Source organism: Cervus elaphus, chromosome 20 (genome assembly GCF_910594005.1).
Source record: "Cervus elaphus chromosome 20, mCerEla1.1, whole genome shotgun sequence".
NCBI classification, from domain to species: domain Eukaryota; kingdom Metazoa; phylum Chordata; class Mammalia; order Artiodactyla; family Cervidae; genus Cervus; species Cervus elaphus.
Genome location: NC_057834.1, coordinates 71,702,993 through 71,708,992, shown reverse-complemented (window position 1 = coordinate 71,708,992; position 6,000 = coordinate 71,702,993).

Sequence of the window (6,000 nt, the reverse complement as noted above, 5' to 3'; positions counted from 1 at the left end):
CGGACAGAGGAGCCTACTGGGCTACAGTCCATGGGGTCATAAGAATCAGACACAACTGAGTGACTAAACAACATAAGGGCTTCCAGAGGTTCCATCATGTGAACACAGAGAGAAGGTCCCAGCTATGATTGAGGAGAGCTCTCAAGGGAACATGGCCATTCTGAAGCCTTGATCTTGGATTTCCCAGCCTCCAGAGTTGGGAGAAATAAATTTATGGTGTTTGTAAGCCACCAGATATGTGGCATGTTGTTATTGCAGCCCAAATGGACTAAGATATCACCTCTTCTCCCCATTGATTCTTACACTTGAGACTCATTGTTACAGTTACTATTTAATACATTACTTTCATCTGCAAAATAAATATCTAGATTTATAACTTTGATGTGAACATTTACCAAAATAAACTTTCTGAAAGGGTTCAGTTCAGTTCAATCGCTCAGTCGTGTCTGACTCTTTGCGACCCAATGGACTGCGGCACACCAGGCTTCCCTGTGTCATGACCAACTCCTGGAGCTTGCTCAAACTCATGTCCATTGAGTCGGTGATGCCATCAAACCATCCCCTTCTCCTTGTCCTCTTCTCCTTGTCCCCTTCTCCTCCCGCCTTCAATCTTTCCCAATGAGTCAATACTTCGTATCAGGTAGCCAAAATATCGGAGTTTCAGCTTCAGCATCAGTCCTCCAATGAATATTCAGGACTGATTTCCTTTAGGATTGACTGGTTTGATCTCCTTGCAGTTCAAGGGACTCTCAAGAGTCTTCTTCAACACCACAGTTCAAAAGTATCAATTCTTCGGTACTCAGCTTTCTTTGTGGTCTAGCTCTCACATCCATACAAGACTACTGGAAAAACCATAGCTTTGACTAGATGGACCTTTGTTGGCAAAGTAATGTCTCTGCTTTTTAATATGCTCTCTAGGTTTGTCATCACTTTTCTTCCAAGGAGCAAGCATCTTTTATTTTTTTTTTTTTATTATTTTTTTTTAGCATCTTTTAATTTCATGGCTGCAGTCACCATCTGCAATGATTTTGGAGCCCAAGAAAATAAAGTCTCTCACTGTGTCTATGGTTTCCCCATCTATTTGCCATGAAGTGATGGGACTGAATGCCATGAAATTCATTTTTTGAATGTTTAACCCAGCTTTTTCTCTCTTCTCTTTCACTTTCATCAAGAGGCTCTTCAGTTCCTTCTGAAAGAGTCGGGAGATTATAAACTTGAAAACAGGGACAGGAGAGGCTATAGCTTTGGCCAGGGGCCACACCCACCCTTCCTTCCCCCTCATTAATTAGCTCTAGTGAAGTCAGCTGCCCAGAGAAGAGGCTTGGCTCCAGCAGAAGGAAGCTGGCCTGGATTCCATTCCTAAAGCCGAGCTAACCTTCCCCCAAGGTATTTCTGATTCACAGGGTGTGGGGAGGAGCCTTGCCTGAGGGTGTTATCGCTGTTGTCGCTGAGCTGGGTCAGGCCTGTTGGGAAGCTCTGGCCAGCTTTGGGCTACCTACTGATGGCCCCAACCATTTCTGGCTGGCATTGGGTCCCTGGATTCTGGCTGGCCAGAGTCACCCATCATGTCCCCAAGGGCCACACTTGTGTCCACATCACGTGGGATGTTCTGTGGTGGCTTTTTCAGCAGCCTGCAGTGTAAGATAGTGGAAGAAGCACAGGTACAGGGTTTGGGTCTGCTCCTGGGGGCAGGCGCATTGGTCCTGCAGTGTCTCCCTGGCATAAACCCTTCACCTATAAAGAGAGATCACTGTGTCCAGATGATCACAATAAGTCATGGACATGACTTCCCACTGTGTCATATTAGCATCATCACTCTGAATTGCCAGTCTTTAACTCCTAGTCTGGCCTCCCTCATCTAAAGAGGGCCAGCAGCCACTCACTCATTCAGCAATTATTATGTATATGTGACTTCCTTTGTAGATAACACAGAGAAGTGCAAAGTGACTTCCAGTCTGCCCCTGTCTTGTAACCAGCACCGGCAGCCATTCCGCTGCTTAAGTCAAAACCTAGAAGTCATCCCAGACTTTCCTCTTGGTTCATTCAGTCCATCAGCAAGGTCTTCAAAGATCACCTGAGCCCCTCCCTCATGTGACCACTTGTGTTCTCATCCCTTATGACATCCCTCATGCCAGTCTCCCTGTTTGTTCACAGGCCGTGCTACACTCAGCTGTCAGGATAAACCGAAGCCCATCACCACTCCCCCGCTGGGAAATGAAACCCAATGTTCTTGCCAAGTCAGCAAGACTGAACCTGGACCACACCGCCCCTTGCCCACCTCTCTAACATTGTCCGCCACACAGCTCCCTTTCACTGTGTCCCTGCCACACCAGCTGTCTACTTTCTGTCAGCCCCACACAGCCACGCACGTTCCTATCTCAGACCTCCACAGTCTGCTGCCTCAGCCTGGAACACTCCCTCCTTCCCCGAATACCACGTGCCTCCTTCTCATCACCTTGGTTTCAGCTTAAATAGTTTCTTCAGTTCAATAGTGTCTTCAGAGAAACCACAGCTCCTGTCCTGAATTGCCCTCTCTTCCTTTATCTGTTGTAGTTTCTTCACAGCACCCATTGCAATTTGAATTTATCTTTCTTGTGTATTTATTTACATGTCAGGTAGTGTCATTTTCCTCAACTATAATAGAAGCTTCTTGGGGGCAGAGGCTGGCTGGTTATCCCCAGCTCCAAAAGCCCACACGTAACGGGCTCTCAATAAAGATTCTTTAAATGACATGATGTCATTGACATGATGTCATGATGTCACTGCTATAGCACTGGTTTCAACTATATTTGACTTGTTCTTGGTGGTGTTTAGTTGCTAAGTTGTGTCCAACTCTTTGTGACCCCATGGACTGTAGCCCACCAGGTTCCTCTGTCCGTGGGACTTTCTACGCAAGAATAATGGAGTGGGTTCCCATGCCGTCCTCCAGGGGATCTTCCTGACCCCAGGGATCGAACCTGAGACTCTTACGTCTACTGCATTGGCAGATGGGTTCTTTACCACTAGCACAACCTGGGAAGCCCCAACCTTACTTGGTGTCTAACCAGCCTCTCACACCTGGTATGTCCAAATCTACTGTCCCATGTTGTACTTCCTGGGAAGTACAATATAGCATGTTGTACTTTTGAAAAGCTCCAGCCTGCCAAAACCCTCATAGTCAACCTTAACTCTTCCCTTTCTTTCATACCAATATTGCATCTGTCAACAAGTCCTGTTAGCACTACCTACAAAATATATCCAGAACAAGACCCTTGCTCACCTGCTCCGACTGCCAAAGCTGCCTCATGGCACCGTCACCTCCTTGCAATTCTCTCCTAATTGCTCTCTGGCTTCTACTTTTGTCTCCTTTGTCTGATCTCAACTTATTAGAGTGATTTTTTTAAACTTTCACCTCCCCTGTGGTCAGAACCCTCGGATGGCCTCTCATCTGATATAGCACATTGTCCGAGTACATCACAGCCTTCCAAACCCTACACAGTCTGGCTTCCAGACCTGTCTGACCACATCACCACCCTACTCACTCCGCTCCACCAGCAGAGCCGCACCAGCCTCCTTGCTGTCCTCCTCCATTTCCTTCTTCAGGGGATCTTCCCAATGCAGGGACTGAACCCACATCTCCCATGTCTCCTGAGTTGCAGGCAGATTCTTTACCACTGGGCTACTGGGGAAGCCCGGGATTAGCCATAAACCAGTTAAATAGGGGCAGTTATCACAACTAACCACTGCAGCAAGTTTTTCCACTATGAAATTTGATTCTATAAACTTCTCACAGAGTAAAAATATTCACTCCACTGGGCACCCCAGTCAGCTCTGCCACCCAAAGGCTCTTAACTTACACATGACAGGAGAATCCATATTTCCATGTTCACGTGTAAGACATTTCTTGAAATTTTGCGGTGAGTCAGGGATTTTTATGAGTTAATTTTCACACACTCTCAACACACATTTTTTCTTTCATTTATTGGAAGATATGAAGAAACTGCATGGTAATTAATCTGAAAAATATGTAGTGGTGATGAATAAGCAAACGCCTCAGCTTTCATGATTGTGGCTGGCTGAAGTTCCCAGGAATACTTCCCCCCTCGGGGCAAACCCTCCCAGAAAGCCTACCACGTGTTAGCATCATGAGGACAAATGTCAAGAAGACATGACCCTTGACCTCAAGAGGTTCCCAGTCTGGTGGGGGAGATAAAGCTTTCTCACCTGCAGAGTTATCCAGCTCAGCGAGTGCAGTGTCTGCTGAGGAGAACTGACTACGTGTGATCCTTGTGGACAAGAGGGACCCAGAGCCTCCAAAAGAGATGGGCTCTGAGCTGGTCTTGAAAAAGAGCAGGATGTGGAAAATCAAAGTTTCACAGAGCAGAGTTGCTTATCAGCCTCCTACCTCTAGCTATGACCTCTGTTAATATGAAAGAAATTAAATTTGAGCACATTTGGGCCACTGTATTTTGAAGTCTCTTTGTTACAGCAACTTAGCCAATAGCCTAACTGATACATCTGTGGAGTACTTTTGGAGTTTACCTTCTCCTAACACATTCAGTCCAATATGATTCCATCAGCAAGACTGAAGGAAGGGAGCCAATAACTCCTTGGCTCCCTTGTGATAAGCCAAGCATTATTCTAAAAAAAGAAAGAAAGAAATCCATCAACTCTAACCTCCCACTGACTTGGCCAGGCAGGAGCTTTCACTTTCTTCTAGTGATAAAGAAGCTGAAGTACAAAGGCTTCCCAGGGTCACACACAGCTAGGAAGCTTCAAAGACCAGGAACGCAGATAGCTCTGATGCTCTCTAGGACTCACGCATAATCGATTGTAGAGGTTCAAAGGACTACATCGAGTGTGCCCTGTGACTCTTCGCTTGGGAGGGCAACATACAGAATCACCGATGCGCTACTGAATCCAAACGGGGCCAGGTGACCTGGGGAGTGGAGCAGTCTTTTAGAACTAGAAAAGAACTTGGAAATTTTCCAGTTTAACCACCTCACTTTACAGATGAGGAGACTGAGGCTTGGAGAGATCAGGTGGTTTCTCTGACGTTCCTTGTGCCTACGTAGTTCACGGCCCTGTTCAGCGCAGCAAACCATGAACCTACGCCCAGGGCCTCACGGACAAAAGGCTACAAATTAGGACATGTGTTTTCTTGAAGACCTTCTTCGAGTCTCTCTGAGGTCAAGAAACAGACAATGATGGAAGGTGTTCTGTGTGGATGGGTGAGATGGACACAGGCAAAAAAGTGCCTCAGTTACTGTGGTCCAGAGCTGATGCTTGACCAAATTCTAAAGTAGGTCAGACTTGTCCTTGTCCTTAAGTTTCCCTTTCTGGGTCCCTTGCTCTTCTTCAGATTCTGACAGGTGACAGCCTGGTAGGAATGTAAGCCGTGTTCTGGGGTATGTATGTTCATGTAGGCTCTCTCTCCCACCATCAGTGAAAAACTGTGTTTTCCTCAAAGAGACTTCAGGCCCAGCCAGCAAGCAGGGGCAAAGGTGGGAGGAGAGGAGGCGGAAAATCTGATATGCGTAATAGTGAGGCCATCTCTGCAAGCAGCCTTGGGCCCTGTGGATGGATTGTGTCCAAGCTGGTCTGTGTGCTGGGGCTCAGTACTGCCTCTCAGAAGACGTGTTTCGGTGATGAAAGAAGAGCTCTCGTGTCTGTTTAGAGAGATCACTGCATTCCCGAAAGGCTCCAGACTAGAGCAGGCTGAGTCAGGAGCGGGCTCGTTTATTAGATAAACCTAGAGTTATTGATTTCTCAAGACTTTGTAAACTGATTCTGTGTGGGAGTATTTCCCTTTCCTTATATGGATCATTAAGGAAGGTTGGCCACAGATCAGGAATTCAATTTCTAACCAAACAAATTTCCACCCACACACACAGGACTCCACTCACTTTAGTACAGGCAACTTATAATAAATAAAAGTTTTTTTTTTTTTTTTCATCTTAGAGACTGACTAGTCAGTGGAACCTAGCTGAGTGTCTATAGGGGTCTTTTAAGGGTCTCTGT